This window comes from Cupressus sempervirens, chromosome 2 (genome assembly GCF_028749045.1).
Source record: "Cupressus sempervirens isolate cs-2001-9-10 chromosome 2, ASM2874904v1, whole genome shotgun sequence".
Classification (NCBI taxonomy): Eukaryota; Viridiplantae; Streptophyta; class Pinopsida; order Cupressales; family Cupressaceae; genus Cupressus; species Cupressus sempervirens.
Genome location: NC_143119.1, coordinates 249,713,609 through 249,735,976, shown reverse-complemented (window position 1 = coordinate 249,735,976; position 22,368 = coordinate 249,713,609). Strand labels below are relative to the sequence as shown.

General features: G+C 32.7%; 1 pseudogene; it reads left to right on the top strand.

Moving 5' to 3' along the window:
* LOC149571995 (protein CTR9 homolog) overlaps positions 1–21,582 on the top strand; it is a 175,722-nt pseudogene extending 154,140 nt beyond the window's left edge.
* The last annotated feature ends 786 nt before the right edge of the window (positions 21,583–22,368 follow it).

Sequence of the window (22,368 nt, the reverse complement as noted above, 5' to 3'; positions counted from 1 at the left end):
TTTGTCATCCATACTTCTTACCCAATCTGCATTAGTATAAGCACTTAGAGTGGTACCATTAGATCTATCATACCACAATCCAAACTTAGATTTTCCCTTTAGATATCTAAATATCCTTTTGACTACTACATAATGTGCTTCTCTGGGATTAGCTTGAAATCTAGCAACAATTCTAGTTGCATTTGCTATATCCAACCTTGCATGAGTTAGATGTTGCAATCCTCTAGTCATAGATCTGTAATTTTTTTTCTCAACACTAGGTGTCTCATCCTTTGTAGATAACTTGTGTCTAGCTAACATAGGTGTTCCAATAGGCTTGCATGTTTCTAAACCAAACCTTTTCATTAAATCCTTCAAGTACTTAGTCTAAGAAATAAAGATTGCTTCTTAATTCTGTATAATTTGTAATCCTAGGAAATATTTCATCTCTCCTATCATAGTCATTTCAAATTATTTCTTCATCTCCTAGGAAAACTTCTCACTTTCTTCATCATTTCCTCCAAATATGATATTATCAAAAAATATTACCAAAATCATCAAACCATCATCAATTTCTTTCCAATACAAATTATTGTCTTCCATATCTTTGCTATATCCAAGCTTTGTCAAATGTTTTTCCAACCTTGCATACCAGGCTTTGGGTGATTGCTTCAAGCCATAAAATGCTTTCCTCCATTTGCATACTATGTGCTTTTCATCTATCAAAGGATGTCCTTTAGGCTGCTCAATGTACACTTCTTTTTCAAGTTCTCCATTCAAAAAAGTTGACTTGACATCCATCCAAGAAACTTTGAATTTCTTATATGTTGCATAGGCTAAGAATAATATTTTTGCTTCTCTTCTAGCCACTAGAGCATAAGTATCCTCATAATCTATCCTTTCTTACTATGAGTAACCTTTACATACCAATCTTACTTTGTTCCTTACAACTTTTCCTTGTTCATTCATCTTGTTTCTGAATATCCATTTAGTTCCTATCACATTCTTGTCTACTAGTCTGGGGACTGATTCCCATGTTTCATTCTTTACTATCTGATCCAATTCTTCTTTCATAGCTTGTTTCCAATAATTATCTTTACATATTTCATCTACATTCTTAGGCTCAACTTGAGATATCAAGCATAGTTCTTCATTGACTTTGCTTCTTGTCATCACACCTTTGTCTTTGCTTTGGATGATCCGCTCAGATGCATGACTCTTTATCATATTCTTTCCTAAAGTAGGAGTTGTTATCTCAACTCTTGGCTCTATTGAAGGTTCTAAGATTTTTTCCATCCTTGGCTCTCCTTCATTCTACAAATCATTTTTATTCTAAATAAATACCTCATCATTTCTTGGCTTAGTAACAACATCATCATCTAAATTGTAATCAAGTATTTGCTCTTGTATCCTAAATTTCTCATCAATTCTTACATTTGCACTTTCCATTGTAGCCTTAATTCTCTTATTATAACATCTATAAGTCTTTCTTTTCAAGTAATAACCAAGAAAAATACCTCCATCACTTCTAGCATCAAACTTACCAATATAGTCATCTCTTTTGATATAACACTTACTCCCAAAAATTCTGAAATACTTAACTATAGGTGAGTGACCAAACCATAGTTTATAAGGATTCTTGTTTGTGTCTTTCTTGACTTGCACTTTGTTCATAGTGTAGACTATTAAATTCATAGCTTCTATCCAAAATATCTTTGATAAATCATTTTCTACTAACATAGCTCTTCCAGCCTCTATAATTGACTTGTTCCTTCTCTCTGCAATGCCATTCTATTTATGGGTTCTCGAAGTTGATAATTATCCTTTAATTCCATTTTCTTCACAAAATATATTAAACTCGTTTGAATTCAATTATCCTCCTATATCTAATCTTAAACATTTAATCTTCATAGCAGATTTATTCTCAACTCTATTCTTGAATATCTTAAACTTATTGAATGCCTCAAATTTCTCTTTAAGAAATGCAACCCACATCATTCTAGAAAATTCATCAACTAGAATCATAAAATTCCTTTCACCATAAAATCCTTTAGTCTTTGTAGGACTACTAAGATCTATGTGTACAATCTCCAACTTTATTGTAGTGGTAAACTTCTTGCTGGGAAAAGAGGTTTTGTTATGCTTTGCCAACATACACTCTTTGAAAATTGTGTCAGTAGGCTTAACAATCTTTGGCAAATATCTAACTGCAAACATTCTACTAGTCTTCATAATACTATCAAGTTTATATGACAAAATCTCTTATTCCATAACCAACTATCATCTATATTTGTAACCAAACATTTCATTTTAGTAGGATTTAACTTAAATACATTACCTCTAGATTCAATTCCTATTCCAATTACTTTTTCATCTTTGTCTTTGATCATGCATGTCTTCTCTATGAATTGAAATTGATAACCTTTGTCAACTAGTTGGTCAACACTCAAAAGATTGTACTTTAAACCATCAAAAAATTATACATCATCAATTTTAGTTTTACCATCAAGAGTTATAGATCCAATACCTTTAACTTGGCATGTTGCATTGTTTCAAACTCTAATAACGCCTCCATCCTGACTTTTGAAGTTAAAAAACTTGTTCATATCACCAGTCATATGATGTAAACAACCATTGTCAATTATCTAATTAAATTTCTTCTCAACCTATGACACCAAAGCTACTTTCTCTAGAATTTATTTTTTAATTTCCACAAATCCTATTTTTTCATTACTAGCACTTATTACTTGTTCATCAAAATCATTATCTTCATTTGCATACAAACATTCTCTTTCTTTTCTAGATTTTTAATTTCGCTTATGCTTTTTCTCTCTTTTAGGACACTTAGATGCATGATGACAATATTCATCATGAGTCCAAAATTTTAAGATTTTCTTACCTCCTTTTCTTTTTTTACCAGAAGGGCTACTCCTTCAATCTTTCAGTCCTCCTCAGATTTTCTACTACTAGAAAAATCTCCTCTAGCACTTGTGCTCCTTGATAGAATAGCTTGGCTAATTAGGGAAGTTAAAGTTGGATCTATTCTGGTGATGCAGTAGCATCCTAGGGTAGTTGGCTATCCTACATGATTAAGAAATTTCGTAGGGTTGAGTGGACCAATTTGGGTCTTGGGTAGTTAATTTTGATATATTTAATAATTATTGTAAGACTTTAAAGGCATTTGGTATTAAATTCCTATTGGAGGCTGACTTGTGGCTTAGATTGGTATAAGTAGGGGTTCTGGTGAAGTTTTTAGTGATTATTCATCCATATTGGAGAAGAGGAGGTGATAGATGAGTGAAATTTTGAGAAGGCTAGTAGGTAAGGCTTGGAAAACAAGGAGATTTCTTGGTGGGCTTGCGAGTATGAATTGAATCTTTCTTGGAAGTTTCTACTAGAGTGTGGATCTAGGATAGCTAGGGTTTGGATTGGATCTTTAGGGATATTACAGAACTATTACTTGCTTTATATTTGGCCATAACCTAGAAGTCCTTACAACCTGACACATTGTATGTAATCAGTTATATCTATGAATAAATTATTGTGACTTGGGATTCAAATCTTACATTATTGTTTATCTTCCATTGTGTGGTTATTTTCTAGGGCCTAGGACATCTCCTTTGGGGATTCTCTTACCTTGCATTGCATCAAGTGGTATCAGAGTGAAAGTTGTTCCTAAGTGTGTAAACCAAGTGCCAAAGTTGAGGTAGTTTGCACCAGGGTTTTGTGAAGTGGATTTATTAGGGTTTGTAAAAATATTGGAAGATGCCTCCAAGAAGATTTGACCCTAGGGAAATTGATGATCTTAGTGATGTTGTGGAAGAAAGGATCTTAGAGAGGGTTAAAGTAGATTTTAGATCTTAAATAAAGGAGGTTAAAGCCACTTTCAGATCTGAGATGATATTGATGAAGAGTGATATGATCACTAAGATCATAAGTGCTATAGGTGGTGTACCTCAACATATGGGTATTGAAGATGGTTATGAGGAAACTACTAAAGACTTTGAATTTTTTGGATTGAGTGATGAGTCTATAACTAATCATGTGGAGAGAGCTATGTGAAATATGGTTGGTCAATTTGCTAGACCTAAATCTCAGTTGAAGTTGAAGCATAAGATGGAGGTTTCTAATTTTTTAGGTACTTTGAATCTTAAAGACCTAATTGATTGTATTTGTGAATTGGAAGACTGCTTTGAGCTTGAGGATATTGACGATCCACTTAGAGTAAGGTTGGAACAAACTAAGTTGAAGGGACATGCTTCTCTTTGGTGGAAGGAACTACAAGAGATAGAGAAGAAGAAGGTGAATTGAAGATCGCTAGATGGACATTCATGGTGACTAAGTTGAAGGCTAAGTTCATTCCTATTAATTATGAACTTGAGTTGTTTAAGAGGTTGTAAAAACTAATATAAATGGATATGACTATGAAAAATTACACCGAGGAGTTCTACAAGTTGACTATTCGGTCTAGGTATAGAGAATTGTCAAAGGAGAAGCTAGCATGGTATGTTTATGGTTTGAGATCAATATTCAAGATGAGGTTGGCATGTTGAATATTTCTTTAATTGAGGATGCTTATTAGTATTCTTTGAGAGTAGAGGAGAAGCTAAAGGGGAAGAATCAAGGTAGTTCTTGAGGGAAGGAGAAGTAGGACTACTCAACAAAACCTAATTCGAGTGCAAAAGATGAACCAAAAGCTATTGACCAGAAGAGAAGGACAAGTAGAGGTGAGTTTAAAGGTACTTTTTTTAGATGTCATAAAGAAGGACATAGATCTTATGAATGTCCACAGAAGGCTGGTGATGAAAGGGCTACTATTATGAATGAGTTTGAGGACCATGAACTTAAGAAAGGGGAGAGTTTATTAGATTGATGAGTACTAGTTGGTCAGAGGACACTAGATTCTTGTCAAGGGACTAGTTTTTTCAGGACTCATTGTAAGTCTGGTGGTAAAGTCTATAATGTGATTGTGGATGGTGGTAATACTAATAACCTTATTGCTAAGGAGATGGTTTAGAAACTTGGTTTGAAAAGAGTGAGACATCCTTATCCTTATAGGATTGGTTGGTTGCAAGGTGAGCATGCTTTGGAAGTGAATGAGTAGTGCCTCATTGATTTCTAGATTGGGTAGTATAAGGATCAAGTGTTGTGTGATATTGTGTACATGAGTAGTTGTCATATGTTACTTGGTAGGCCTTGGCAATATGATTGCAAGGTTGTGCATGATTGTGTCAAGAATGTGTTTACAATTGAGAAAGGTGGCAAGAAGCATTCCTTGATTCCTTTATAGAATGAAAAGGCCAATAGAATGAACCTAAGTATTGGCAGTCAAGTTGAGTTGGTAGATTTTGAAAGGGTTAGGGATTAGTGTAGACAAAAACTTATGGAACACTGAGAATGGAGGTGAAGAAGTAGAAGAAAAGAAAGGCAAACAATGTTCAAGTTGAAGACTTTAGGGACATGTGTGTGAAGAACCAGTTTGGGATTTATGTGTTGAATCCTAGAAGATGTTCTTCTAGATACTAAGAACATCTTTTTGTACCTAGGAGTCTAATGTAGGAGCATCCCAAGGTAGTTGGCTATACTACATGATTAAGGGATTTAGTAGGGTTGAGTGAACCTGTTTGGGTCTTGGATAGTTAATTTTGATGTATTTAATAATTACTGTAAGCTTTAAAGGCATATGTTATTTAATTCATGTTGGAGGTTGACTTGTGGCTCTTCAAGTAGTTAATGTTATGGATATTTAATTTTTAGCATTGTGCATTGACTTGTGGCTTAGATTGGTATAAGTAGGGGTTGTGGTGAAGTCTTTAATGATTATTCATCCATCTTGGAGAAGAGGAGGTGATCAAGGAGGAAAAATTTTAGAAGGCTAGTAGTTGAGGCTTGGGTAACAAGAAGATTGCTTAGTGGGCTTATGAGTACTAGTTGGATCTTCCTTGGAGGTTTCTACTAGAGTATGGATATAGAATAGCTAGGGTTTGGATTGGATCTTGAGAGATCTTGCAGAACTATTACTTGCTTTGTATTTGGCCATAACTAGGAAGGCCTTATAGTCTAGCACATTACATGTAATCAATTATATATATAAATAAATGATTGTGACTTGGGCTTCAAATCTTGCATTGTTGTTTATCTTTCATCGTGTGGTTATTTTTTGGGGGCTAGGACATGCCCTTTGGGGATTCTACTACCTTGTGTTGCATCATATGGTCAATTCTCTAGACTATCTAATCTCATTCTCAACTACTTCAAGTCTTCCAAGCAATGACTCTATTGTAAAATCTTTGGTACAAGATATCAAAAATTGTATCATCTAAACTAATGACTTAAATGGTGATGTTAGAGTCTTCAATATCTTCCATATGACCTAATCATCTTCTTTGGTTCCTTCTTGAGATTTGATATGTACAATAATTTCCAATATCCTACCTATATATGTTCTTACAAATTCATCTTCCATTATTTTAGCATCTTGAAATGCATAAATCCAACTTCGTAGCCTTAACTTCTTAGAGTGTGCATCACCGTCAAAACTAGTTTCCAAAGATTTTCAAATTAGATGTGAAGTAGTAACTAATTTTACCTAATTACATTCAATTTTAGGAAGCATAGTCAATAGTGCTTCTCTAGCTCTCATGTCACACATGAAAAGATCTCTTTCTACATCAGTACAAGTTTCCAAATCCTTTTCAATAATGATTATCTTCATTGATTTTATCAAGATCCAATATACCAAACCCATACACAACAAATGTGTCTTCATCTTTTCCTTCTAGCTATCATTATTTGTTCCATCAAACTTTAGACTATCTTTTCTTAATATGTTTGCCATGGATCTCCTAAAGTTATTAAACTTTATCTTTAAGAACCTGATGCTCTAATACCAATTGTTAGAAACAATAGTCCACCAAGATAATTGGCAAGGGGGGTGAATTGGTTATCCAATAATTAAAACATTCATGTTCTTTAAAAAAACTTAACCATTCAGCCAAAGTAAATAGTAACCATAATAAAATGCACATAGACAATTACACTAGATATATAAACTAGGGAAACCTTTAATTAGAGGGAAAACCCCGGTGAGAATGATACCCACAAGATGATGTACTAATATAAATATTCCTTGTTAGAGGATGGACTCTATTAGGAGTCTATTAAAACATTTGGTACATGGAGTCCCTGTTAGGAGTTGTGGTACAATAGATGCAAGATGAGCCCATTGCCCAAACATGCAATTTCAACTACAAGAAGAGCTCACTACTCAAACATGTGATTTACTATTATGTTCTTATTTCCTTTATTTAGTTAACCAAACCAATTACTACCAAACCTTGTAATCTAGGTCATGAACCTCATATCCAAATATCAAACCTCATATCACTCAGCAAAACCTCAGCAATGAAGTTTCCTTCACTTTTGCACTTCTCTGCTCAACTTCACATTCATCTATCTCTGCTTATAATAACTACACATCAATAAAATTCATGTCATACTTGATAAAGGTAAATTTCCTTCCTTTATACCAAGTCCTCAAAAAAATTCCTTGAGTTAGATGTAAGACCTTCTTAATTAATTATTAGAGTACCACATTAAGAACACATTACACTTAGCAATAACATTAATCTTCTACCTTGAAACTTGAATAACTTTTCTTACACATAATATTATGTCAAAAAAACTTAGCCACATCATCATCAACATGTCTTCTTCATGTCCTCAACCTTGATCCTTAGAATATCAACTCTGCTAAGAGATATAACAAGTTTACTAGAACATGCCTCTATAACCTCTATCTCAGAACAAACATCACCAAAACTTACATAACTTCTTCTATACTTATCATTTCTTCTCTTGACATTAACTACATATACTAAATACATAGAAGTATCTCCCATAACCTTAGATAATTATAATACTCAACTAGTCATCTATGCCAACTTGATCTTTTCGTTGTTCTTTTTGTCAAATACTATAGAAAACTACTATGTTGACATAAATGACAAACTGAATCATGAATGTAACATATCATCATGGTAACATATCTACAATACTCCCCCATAGGAATATCATTAGTATTCATGCTTGAAACACTATGACCATGCTTAGTGTAATTATAGAATTTTCCATTGAATTTAGCTTTACCATTACTCTAACATTTGTTTGATGTATGACCTAACTTACCATAGTGATTTCAAGTAGGTCTTTGATTCTTTTGAGCTCCTTGCTTGGATGATTCACCTTCTTTTTTATATCCAATTTTTTCTTTACCTTTCTATTTGTATTGATTTTTCTCATTTAATTGATTCATGTCTTCTTGAGATTTCACCATCCTTTCATTGGTTTTCTTTTCAATGTGTAGGTCATTTTGAAATCTTTTATTCTCTGATCTTAGATTCATGATTTATTCATTTTCATTAGTAAGTTGATCAATGAATTCTACCTATTGAAGAGATAGATGTTGAATTTTATTGTTCTTTCCTTCTATCTCTTCTTTTATCTTGTTTTTCTCTTCCATGACCTCACACAATCTTACTTACTGTATTTCTTGTTCTCCTTTTATCTTTCTTACTTCTTCTTGAAGTGTACCATTCTTTTCTAATAGTTCTCGGATTACTTCATTAGCTTTCTCTAAATTACTTTTTGAATGGATATCTTCAATTCTTTCTTCAATGTATAGTTTGCCATTCATCTGTACTATAAGATCTTTTCTTCTTTCTAGGTATTGAGAGAGTTTCTCCTTTGCTTTCTTAAGTTTTGCAATAGCCAATTCCAAATCTAGATTTTCATTAGCAATAGGCTTATGAAGTTTGAATACCTCCATTACCTCTAATCTTAGCTCAAGCTACTAAACTTCTTCTTTGAGAATTACAAAGATCTTATACCAATTGTTGGAAATATAAGATAGGCTAGGTCAATGAGAGGGGACAGGTGAATTAGTAACTAATAAAACTTAATCTTAATTTGCCAATTAATCATTCATATGTATTATGATCTAATTGCATGCATGAAAAGTTGAAAGCATTAAAACATTCATAATATTTTGACACACAATATGGTAAACTAGAAACCTTCCAAGTAGACAATAAAACTAGGGTGGGGATGATACCCACGAGATTTTTTATTGTAGTATAAAGTTGTTCTATTGAGGCTTACAAATATCAATTCTGATAATCTACCCTATTGGGAGAAATAAGGACTACTAGATCCACCTTGCAAAATGATTTACAAACATGCAGTGAAGTATGTCCTCAATAAAGAGATTTAAAAAATAGTATTAAGTCTACCTTGTGGAAGAATTTAACTGTTCCACCTATTAGGATGAACCAATGGCTGATCTCTAATCTATAACTTTGATTTTCTAAATGAGATTCCTTTTGAGTGTAATGATCACCTTCTTGTGATAGATAAATCTTTGCTACTCCTTATGCTACTTGTAGCCTTCTTACTTCGCACTTATGCTCTTATACATATCTTTCTATATTCATACATTCTTATTTGGATGTGATAAAATAAATTACATAGATACAAAGCCAATTTTCAATTCATCAATGTCGGCTACAACACAAGTTTTACCAAAATACACAAAGTCAGCCCAACTATAAGTACTTAGGTTCTAAAGACAAAATTGGTGAGATTCTAAAACTTGGCAGCTATTGTCAACACTCAGCATCATCATGCACTCGAATGACATAGAAGCTTGGCTCATACTAATCACTTCTAAGTAGTCTAAACTCAGTCTACACTGTTGACTCAATGATCACTAGAAAATTCAGCATTTAAACTGAATCACTTAGTTGACATAGCATAGCTTGGTGAACACTATCACTATGAGCTTAGTATAAACTAAGTCACTTGGTTGACACTACATATCTCAATCAACACTAGATTCACATCATTGAAGTTTCAAAGTCAATAAATACTAGAGAACTTAGTTTGCACTAAGAAACTTAGTAAACAATATGAAGCTCAGTTTACACTTATAATCACTAGCTCGGTAGATACTGCTCGATGTGAACTGAATATTGTTCTTGGAACTCGGTAACAACTATAAAACTTAGTAGAGTTTGAAATACTTGGTTAAAATTGTAAATTACAAGATAAGCTTGGTAGTTGCTAACCATATGATTAAGTGTCTGTCTCACTAATAAACAAACTTGATTGTAATGTCAAAAGACAATGTACATAAAAGAATAGAGCATAGTAGAGAAATCAAAATTATGGGTTAAGGAATTATTTTGGATACTAAATAATTACATAACTAATTAGGGATGACATCCTAGATGTTAACCCTAAGAGAGAAAGAGTTAATTTTGTACTTTCCAAGTGTGTGGAAGCTTGAAGGTCGATAGGGTAGCTTTGCTAATTTGTAAGGTATAAAGGAAAGATCATGACATGCTAAGTTGAATGTGTATTGTATGTGATATGTGAACTTATGGGAAGATTGTATATTTTTTATGCAAGTTTTATGTGATACAAAATCTAATGTATGATTAGATTTATTTGAAGAGTAGTAAAGGACAGATCAGATAGTGAAGAGACTGACATTATAAAGAGGTTTTTGTATTTATCTCATTTTGTATCAGATAACTATATTGTAAAATTTATGTTTGGGTAGTGGGATCATCTTGCATACTTTTTAATTATAATGCCAACTACTAACATGATTGAGGCTTTTAGCAGGGCCTAGTCCTCTAACAAGGACTAAGACACAATATGTACTTCATAGATTCCTAACAGGGTCAAAATCCTTAATCAGATACTTTTTTTTAGTGGATTATTTTGTGGGTACAACCCCCACTATGGTTTTCCATTGTCTAGGGTTTCCCTAGTTAACAAAATATGGTGTTATGAGTTCTCTTTGTGCATGGTTACTTTTAATGTTTAACATTATTGGTTTACTTTCATATGCATGTTACAAGGCAGCTAATAATATTTAGTTTTAGAAAAAAGTTTTTGAATACTGATTCCCCCCCCCCCCCCCCCCCCACAAGGATTCCCTATTTCTAACAATTGGTAATAGAGAATAGTTGCTCTAAAGAGGCTTAATAGCTTGAGTAATATTCTTATGAATATAGAACAATTATAGAGAAATCTTGAAGAAGCCCTTGAGAAGATTGATCTTCTTAGTGAAGAAAGAGATCATCTAAAAGTTAGGTATGAAGATGCAAAAGATTACATTGGGAAATTTAAAGACAAGATTGATTATCTCAAATCTAGAAAAAGATCAAGAGAGAAGAAGAAAGATAACTATGAGGTATACACCTTAAAGAAATAAAATGAGATTCTAAAGCGTGAAATGAATATTGTTGAACTAAAGATAAGCTTGAAGAAAGATAATAGCAAGGTTGAATCAAATCTAAAATATGAAAATGCAGATCTAAGATCCCATCATACAAAAGTGACATCTAAACTTGATTCCATCAAAATAAAGCATGTAGAACTTGAGAAATACAATACTAATGTGAATGGAAAATTAACCCAAGCTAATAAATAGTTAGAGAATTTATATTCTACTAGGGAGAAAATTGATGGGAAACTATATTATCAGAGACCTTCCTATGATAATACTATTCTTAGATATTTCATTGGAGAAAAATCAAAAAAGAAATTTGAAGCAAGAAAGGAACCAAATCCAATTGTTGAAACCTATGAACCTAAGAAGAATGATCAAAAGATATTGAGCCAAGTAAATCTAAAGAGGCACCTAAAGATGTTGAGAAAAGTGATGAACCTAAGAAAACAAAGAAAGTTGAATCACCTAAATAGGTAAGGTATGAAATAAAAAGTAGATGCTTTCTATGTAATGAATTTGGTAACATGAAGAGAGATTGTATAGATAATTCATTCAAACCTATTACTAATAACTATTTTTATAATTGTCATGGTTGTGGTCATAAAGAAGTTTATTGTAGGAAACCTAAGTTTGATAGAAATAATTACAATAGTAGAATGTTTAGGGATAATAACTATATAGGTAATGAAACAAGGAGATCCTCAAGTAGATCTAATGAAAAAAAAATCAAATGGAACAATGAGAAACATTGTGTGTTACAACTATAAAAACTTTGGACACATTACGAGAAATTATAAAGCACCAATTAATCAAAGTAGACCTAATCAAAGGAGTACACATGTATGTCAGTTATGCAAAAATTTTGGTTACATTGCAAGATTTTGTAGAATGGATATGAGGACCATCAATAGGAACCCAAACTTTAGAAGGAACGATAACAAACAACATCAGAAGGAATGATAGTAGCAACAATAGTTAGAAAGATGAACCAAGAGAACATATTGAAGAATTCAAAGACGTATTTGTGAAGGAAAAATATCCTTCAAATTCAAAAACAATATTGGAAGAGCAATATTTTGATGTACCTAATGAGAGATTGAAGTCAACAATTTTATGTGATTCATCCTATTTGAATTAAGCACTTATCTATTGAAGATAGAGTATCAAAAAAATGAAGAAAAGACTTAGGATCCCACCTTCATTGGATGAGAAGTACAAGGGTGACTTATGTTTCATGGTTGAAACAAATTTTACTTGTATGGAGAAATTTGAACCAAGAGTCAAGTTCATAGACCCCATGGGCTATAAAGTGAGTGAAGATATCATAGAGGGATATGCGAAGATTGTACTTGAATCTTATAGAAATACAAATTATCCTAGATTGGAGACTTATGATGATAAATTTAGAGGAATACAAGGTGAATTATATAGAAATGAAATCAAGAAGAAGGTAGATAAAAATATTGAAACAATCCTCTAAAAAACTAGTATGACCAGAGAAGAGTATGAAGAAGCTAAGGGAATTTCCTTCAAGATGAATGACAGGGGTCAAATTGAGATATTAATAGCTATACCTATTGCAGTAGCAGGACTAGTAGAGGGAGTCACACTAGATGAAGCCTCCACATAGATCCCTAGTGCACCTTATGTAGCATTAGCACAAGTGAAAACCACAATTTTACAACCTCTTCTAAAGAAGAAAGAAGAGGAAATAAAGATAATTGATGTAAAATTGGTTACTCCTCTAGGCATAAGAAAATTGGAAAGGTTAACAAAGGTGAAGTAGGAAACAAAGTCACCTTCTAAGAAGAGTACTAAATAGTTATCAAGTGGACTAAGAAAGAGAAGAAAGACTCTACAAATGATTGAATCAGATGAGTCTGAAGAAGATGAAGAGATAAAGGAAAAACCTACTAAGAAGGTTGTTACAGAAATGAGGACATAATCCAGGAAGAAGCCATGGAAACTAAATGTAGAAAACCTTAATGTTTACATTATTGAAAATGATAATTTTTATTCAGTTAAACAAGTATTATAGTTTGTATTTCAATTTAGACAGAATGCAATTAGAAAATGTAGTAAGAAGTAATTTGCTATCTAATAACAAAAGGTTTGAAGACATTTAGAAGAGAATTCATCAAAATTTGTACAATAGACTTATAAATAGAAAAATGAGAGTTGTTGAAGAAGACAATGGAATAAGAGAAAATAAAATCAAGAAGCTTTGTGAAGTCAATAGTGATGATGATATGAGGAGAATAATGAAGGTTATTGAGCCCTTGCTAGGGAATAAGAAAACAATTATCTTATTGATAGGAGGTAACTATGAGGAAGTGAATGAAGAAACAAAGGAAGCCATTATCAAGTTCATGACATCTATACCCACTATTGCAAAGAAGATAGCAGAGTTAGCTGGAGAAATCCCTATGACTATTGAACAAAGTGAACACACAGCAATAGTTGGAGAAATGAAGGACACAAAGATTCTAGAATTATCTCCACTAATCAAAATTGGTATTGAAACCATGCAAGTGGAAAATACTCAAATAACTATTGATGACAAAGAATCTCCTTTTAAGGGTTATGGAACAAACATTGTTGGCAATATAACTAGATATTCTAGCATTGATTAGGAAGAAGATGAAGAATAAGAGAGAAGAAAGAAAGAGGAAGAAAATAATAAGAGAAAAGAGAGAAAGAGGAAGAAAGAAAAACAGAGAATGAAGAAAAGGAAAATAAAAGAATAGAATATGAAAAGAAGAAGAAAGAAGAATAAAAGAGAAAGAAGAAACGTGAAGAAGAAGAAGAAGAAGGAGGAGGAGGAGGAGGAGGAGGAGGAGGAGGAAGAAGAGAAGAAAAGAAAAGAATAGGATAAAAGAAAGGAAGAAGAGGAAAGAAAAAAGATAGAAGAGAGAAGGAAAGTTGAAGCTAGAAGATTAGAGTAGAATTGGAAGATTATAACATAGGAATCAGCATTCTTATCGCAGATAAGGCATGTTGAAACATAATTTGACAAAGTTGAATTTCAACACGAAGCAGATATCCTACTACCAACACTAGCAAAAGGTAAATCTCCTATGATAACAAAGTTGGTCATTGCATCAGATGATGAAAAAGATCATAAAGGATTCTTGTCATACTTAAGCAAATTGCTAGAGAAGAACAAGAAGTTCATACATTTAGAGAAGGCCTTGGGAAAAGTGATTGAGAAATTGAAAAGGACAATTATGGTTAAGGTGACAAAATAGGATTTGTAGAAAAGGGAAAAGGAATTAGTGAGGAAGTTTGATAAAGAATTCACTACTATATCAAATATTGCATCAGTATAGGCCTAGATAAATTATGATGCACAATTGTTTGCTACCATTTGTAACAATGTAAAGAATTCTTTGCAGGACCTTGACACCAACATCAAGGAGTTGATAAAATGTCTTGAAGAAGGAAGGATATTTTTTGGATAGTGCACCATGTCATACAATTATGTAAAGGACATGAATGATGAGATAAGTTCAAAGTTGAATGGACTTAGGACACTGATAGTAGCATTGTAGCATTCTAGAACTATGATTGAAGATATTGAGGTCATGGTCTCTAAAGTTCATGATGAGATTAGGATCATTGAACTAAAAAAGGAAAGAAGGATCAAAAGGTTCTCTTTACTTAGATAAAATCTGACACCTAAGATCATAATTGTACAAAAGAATTTGGATGAATGTCTGACAGAAAAGGCTTCATTTGAAAAAAATTCTTACATAGACTTAAATGATGTAGACATAGCCTCTTATGGCTTGTGTGCACTTGTCAACATTACTGAAGCAGTCAAAGACACATGGATGAAGGAATTTGAGTTACTGAAGACAAGTTTTGTAGATTGTCTTTCTAGAATTTCAAATTGATTAGAGCTAACAATTTTTTATTTGTATATAGATTTTGACATCTTTGTCATTGATTTCAAATGGGGAGAAGTAAAAGGAAAATTGTATAGAGTATAATGTAAGGGAGAGAAGAAATATAAATGTATAGAAATGTATAGAGTGTTATGCAAAGGGGTAGAAGTAGTATAAGTTATATGATGCATATATAAAGGGGGATCAATAACTTAGGAAAATATGGTTATAAATTTGATGATCCAAAGTTTTAATTTTTTTTACGGCCATAATTTTGGAAAATTTTGATCAGTATTTTGGGACCTAGCCAATTTTTCCTATGTTGCCATCAATACAAAAGGGGGATATTGTTGGAAATATGGCTAAGTAAGAAAAGTTGGTATAATTATTTGGTTTTCATTTATGGAAATATATATCTCAAGAAAAGAAGGTACATTGTACAAATAAGTATTTCACAAGTTAGATATAAAAATTGTCTAAGTATTAGACAAATTCACTGGTAGCATAGAGACAGTTTTGATGTGTACATTTAGTAGAGGTAATATTAGCACATGTGTAGTTAGGTAAAAATAATATAGAGTATGAGGATTACATGTCTAAGCTCATAAGTGAGTACGAGAAGTATAGATCAAGATATGAGTTAATTACTGGATAGATAGTGTACTGGAAAGAACAGAGCATGACAAAGAAATGAGAATTATAGGTTAAAGAATTATTTTAGATAAAAATAATTACTTAAATAATTAGGGATGACATCCTATATATTAACCCTAAGAGGGAAAGAGTTAATTTTTTATTTTTCCAAGTGTGTGAAAGCTTGAAGGCCAACAAGGTAGTTTTGCTAAATTGTAAGGTATAAAGGAAAGATCATGACATGTGAAGTTGAGTGTCTATTGTATGTGATATGTGAACTTATGTGAAGATTATATATGCTTTATGTGAGCTATATGTGATTCAAAATATGATTTATGATTAGAGTTATGTGAAGAGAAACAAAGGAAAGATTATATATTGAAGATATCAACATCGTAAAGAGGTTTTTGTATCTATCTCATTTTGTATCAGAGAAATATATTGTAAATTGAATGTTTGGATAGTGGGATCGTATTGCATACATTTTAATTGTAATACCAACTCTGAATAGGTGAAAGAAACTCCTAACAAGGTTGAGGCTTTTAACATGGCCTAGTCCTCTAACAAGGACCAAGACACTATATGTACTTCATAGACTCCTAAAATGGTCAAGATCCTTAATCTAATACTTTTTTTTAGTGGATCATTTTGTGGGTACCATCCCCACTGGGGTTTTCCCTTGACCAAGGTTTCCCTAGTTAACAAAACATGGTGTTACAAGTTCTCTTTGTGCATGGTTACTTTTACTATTTTTTATTATTAGTTTACTTTCATATGCATGTTACAAGGCAATTAATAATATTCAATTTTGGGAAAATAATTGTAGAATATTAATTCATCCCTCCCCCCTAGTATTCCCTATTTCTAACATATTTGGTTCTTGTTCATAATTTTCCGAAGATTGTTAAAACAAAATCCTTTTTTGTCCTTTTTCTAGACATGGCTTGTCAAAGATCCACTTCCAAAACTAGGTTGAGGACATGCCCCCTATTATGTATTGGGATGATTTATTATTGATGGAGAAAGATATAAAGGGATATATGTGAAGATCCAACCAGACCAAGCTACGATGGAACTTTATAATGGATATATATAGGGTAAATTATGTAGGTAGATAGTTTATTATGGATATGTATAGGACAAAAAAAGGGATTGGAGTGATTGAATGATGGATACAAACTATGTGATGGAGAATTTAGAAGAGTCCTAATAGATAGAAGAGCTAGTTTTTCACAAATGACTCCTATTCCTAAGTTTTCACCATTTTCCTTGGATTTTTTTAATATTTTTGAATTTATTTTTTTTGTATTTTTCATTCCTTGCTCTTTTATTTTAGATATAGAATTTCTTAAGGTGTATGTTGTTGATATGTTCATCTAGTAGCTCACCCTCAGAAGTTGATAACTGATATTCCCCTTATCTAAATATAGTAGTGATCTCAAAAGGACCTAGCTAGTTTGCCTCAAATTTTCCTTTCTTTTCTTTGTTAACTTGATTCTTTGGAATTTCTCTTAGAACTAGGTCACCCACTTGAAATTATATAAGTTTCACTTTGTAATTGTACTAACTGGATATCCTCTATTGATAAGCTTTCAAATGGTCAAAATCTTTTTGTCTTTTTTGATCTAGCAATTCCAACTCTTACAAGCATGATACTCTATAGTCTTCATCTAGAATAAGATCCCTTAATGTCACTCTGATATATGGCAACTTTACCTTGAGAATATGGAGTGGCCCTAGTAGGTTTATGAATGGATGTGCGATAAAGCCACAATTCTTGACTAAGTTGAGCATGCTAGTTAAGGTCAATGTCATTAATAGTCTTTTTAAGGATCTTGACAATGGTTTTATTAGATGCCTCAACTTGACCATTTCCTCATGGGAAATATATGGAGAAATAATGATGTGCAATGTTAAACTTCTCACATATTTCTTTGATGTCCTTATTTTGGAATTTTTTACCATGGTCTATGATTATGGATATTGAAATACCATATTGACAAATGATATAGTTAAAAGGATGAACATGAAGACTTTTTTTTTAGTGGTGGTTATGAGTGGAATGGCCTCAACCCATTTGGTAAAATATTTTGTTGTATTTATGATGATCGTATGGTCATTAGAAGAAGATGGATGAATTTCACAAATGAGATTGAGTCCCCATAACTAAATGGGCATCTTGTTGTAAATGGATGAAGCTCCTAAGCTGATGCATGAATTAATGTGTATCTAGAACTTTTTGCATTTCTTGACATATTGTAATAAATCAAACTCCATTTTAGGCCAATAATAACCCATACGCATAAGTTTCTTATCCACAGAAAGACCACTCAAGTGTGACCCACATATACCCTTGTGTACTTCTTGTAAAGTAGTTTGAGACTCATCATGTTCAAGATAATGTAAGAGAGTACCATCAAGAAATCATCAATAGGGTGTAATGATAGTTTTGGTGAAGGGAGTTTCTCTTTTGGTTTTGGGATAAGTCAGGCGGTAAGATATAGTCTTTTAGATAGGCATATATTTTTTCATAAATTGGGGAATAGTGACTTGCTAGATGAAATATGAATGAAGAGTCAAGATCATCATAGGAAGGATAAGATAAGAATTCCGCAAAGAGCTCAAAATGATCTTATGTATTTTCCATGTCAAGAAAAGAAGTAAGTGTTTCCATGACATCTATAGTTTGTTATCCTATCAAGAAATCTACCATGACATCTATAGTTTGTTATCCTATTGAGAAATCTACTCAAATGTTATCAATGTAAAACATTTCTTGAAGTCATTTACCATATACTTATATGGTAGTAACTTATCATCTTTGGTTTGATATTCATCATTAACTTGATTAATGATCAATTAGGAGTCTTTGTAAATATTCAACTCCATTATTTTCCATTGTACTACCATGTTGAGTCCTATGAGGAATGCTCCATATTCAACCATATTATTCATACATGGGAATACTAGTTTGTAAGACTTGGGTATTGTGCATCCATGTGGTATAACAAAGAATACTCCCTCTTCTGAACCATTTTGGGTAAATGAACCATCAAAATATAATTCCCAAGATTGTGTTAATAATTGCATGACTTTGACATCTAGAAGCTCAACATGTATTGGGTGTTCATCTGATAGTGGGGTGTCTACTAGTTGATCTATAATAACTTTTCCCTTTATGGCTTTATAATCCATATATCAATGTCAAATTCACTAAGTACCATAACCCACTTTGTGAGTTTGATTGTTAAAGTTGATTTAGGAAGCCCAAGGGATTGATCTTTGTAATAAGCACATCTTAATGACATAACATGTAGTGTCACAACTTTTGTGAAGCAAAGACTATTTCTAGGCATGCTCACTCAATTGATGAATAGTTAAGCTCATATCCCACTAAAGTGTGATTGATATAATAAATAGCCTTTTCTTTTCCTTCATGGTCTTTTTGTTCCAATAAGGCTCTCAAAGTGTTCCCAATCAATGATATATATAACAAGAGTAGTTTGTCATGAATAGGTGACATCAAGGTTGGTGGATTTGTTAAATATTATTTTATCTTGTCAAAATATTCTTCACACATAGCATCCCAAGAAAATAGTATATTCTTATGTAGCAGATGCATGAAAGGATGACTTCTATTAGCCAACTATAAGACAAACCTTATGATGAATTGTAATCTTCCTGGTAATGACCTCAACTGACTTATATTTTTTAGTGGTGGCATCTCCATGATTTCCTTAACTTTATCAGGGTCAAATTCTATTCCTTTTGTAGAAACTATGTATCCCAATAGTTTTCCAAATGTAATGCCAAAAGTGTATTTCTTTGGATTTAATCTGACATTGTATTTTTCTAGTCTATTAAATATCTTGTCGAACACTTGTAAATGATATTTCCTAGTTTTTTTATTTTCCTAGAGTATCATCAACATAATATCCTATTATGGTATGCATCATGTCATGAAAAATTATAGTCAGAGCCCTCTAGTATGTAGCACTTGTGTTTCTGAGACCAAAAGGCATGACATTGTAGAAATAAGTACCCCAAGGGCATGTGAAAGTAGTCTTTTCTTGATCTTATGGTACAATTTTAATTTGGATGTAACTATAAAATCCATCCATTAAAGATATCATTTCATGTCCAACTATAAGATCTACAATAGTGTCAATGTTTGGTAAAGGAAAATCAACCTTGGACAAGCTTTGTTGAGATCTCTAAAGTCTATGCATACCATGATAGACTTATCTAGTTTTGAAATAGAAACAATGTTTGATATACACTCTACATAAATAATTTCTCTAATAAAGCTAGTATCCAATAGTTTCTTTAATTCAGCCTTGACTAGGAGTGACACATGTGGATGCATCTTTCTAAGTTTTTGTTTCACTAGTTTAACTCATGGACATATAGATAAATGGTGGATGATAATATTTGGATATAACCCTGACATATCAACATATTTCTATTCAAACTTTTTTTTTTAGATTAAAAAAAAAATTAGAAACTCGTCTTTTTTTTACTCTAACAAAGATGTGTTGAGATTCTTTTGTTTCAATGTTGATAGGCACTATTGGTTCAATGATTATTTTTTATTTCTCTTGATATAAATAGTTAGGAAGAGTGTCAATACTTTCATCTTTAGGTGCCTTAGAGAGGTTTTTACCCTTAAATATATCTTTTCTTTTTACTATTGTCAGATCCAATATTGCCAGAGAGTGGTTTTCACCATTAGATCTTTTGATCATTTTCATATTTTTACAACTAAAAGGATTTTCATTTTGACCAAAATAAGCCATGTAATTGAGTTCAATAGGGAACCCTTTCTTATATCTCCCCATGGTAAATGATCTCTAATCTCAAGGTAATCTATGATCACACCATCATTATGGAAAATATCAAGTTCAAGAATAGGAGGTGAAGCCTGTAGACACCTAAATTTGATTACACTGCTTTAGTAATCCTATTTAGCTATCTCTAAAAGGCATCATTAATTAAATTCCTATTTAATTAATCCTTTGTCATCCCCTAGCTGATTAATTTAATTAATCATCTATAGTCCTAATTGATAAATCAAATAACCTATCATTTATCAATTAAATCCTATTCTCCTATCTAATTCCAAAATTCCAAATTTATTAAAATCACTTTAATAAACAAAACCCTCAAATCTAATAGCCCCTAACCTATCCTAAATCCTCCATTTAGCCTAATCCACCCCATCCACCCATACTAACCTAGCTTAGCCACTAACTCACCCACCCTCATGAATGCCATCCATTTGCACATCTCTAACGTCCTTAATCTAATCCTAAACCAAGCCTAATCCCCCCTAACCTTGTCACATTCCCTAAGTGAGCTTAAGACTTTCCTAATCCAAGCAAAGTCAACAATCTCAACTCCCTCCAAAATATCCCAACCATAAGCCTTCAATGCTCTTACAAAGCCATAAATAGCTCTTACATCCTCAACCACCCTCATCAAGCCTTTGACCAACCCTTATCCTATCCTCTCATACCCATCCTCCTTGTGACAAGTGTCACCTCTCTATTGGTGCTAAACAAGCACAATCCACGTGCTCCCCTTTAAGTGCATCCTAGCCCTCCTTAAGCTTTCATCTCTCCTTGCATCTTAGCCCGCATTTGGGTCAATCTAATCATTTTCTTTGTTTTGTTTGATAAACTAACAAAACTAACATTGTTTGCTTGCAATTTTTTGTGTTAAGTTTGCTAATATTTTTGCAGGTACTTAGGTTCCTCTTTCAAAATTGCGCCCCCGGCCATATAATCAGTTTTCATTTTTGAGGTTTGAAAAATGTTCTATTTTTGCGATCCTGTGACCCCAAAATCACGATCTCACAAATACGAGAACGTGGCTATACTCTGGCAAGATCGCGACCTCGTGACCCTGAGAACGTGAATTTATCTCGCAGGAATGCAACTTTTGACCAATCAAAACTTTGAAACCCATTCTCACATTTGACCTCTTGAACCCACTGATGAATTCCCCTATAGGAATGCTGATAAATTCGGCTGCAGGATCGCACTATAATTTTTAACCCCGTGGCCTCAATTTTTATTCACCAGTTTTCTGTCCTGCATCCCTACTGACTATTTCCATATTCCCGCAACTATGGGATCACTGCATTAACCTACAAGATCATTTCATTAACCTGCGGGATCGCCTTGCTATTCAAACCAAAACCTAGCTTCAACTTTGCCACGTTCCCACTGACAATTCACGCATTCCCACGCTTGCAGGAATGCATTCTTAACTCATGGATTCATTGTGAGATTTGTTTTTCTCAAAAAATTTATAGTTTTTCATTGCAGGTTTCATGCTAACGTGTTTTCTACAGGTTTTGTCATCATATCATTGAGCTCATAATCAAACCATAATCATATCTAAATTTCAAACAAAAAAAAAAGATTATAAATCAAAATTTGACTTTTAATGGTTCTGTGGGATATGGACCATTCTAATCATTTTTACGCATATCAAAAATAACAAAAAAAGTTTTAAAAATTTTCCCCATAGTTAAGCTTCGATTTTGGGTGACTAATCAAATCACTT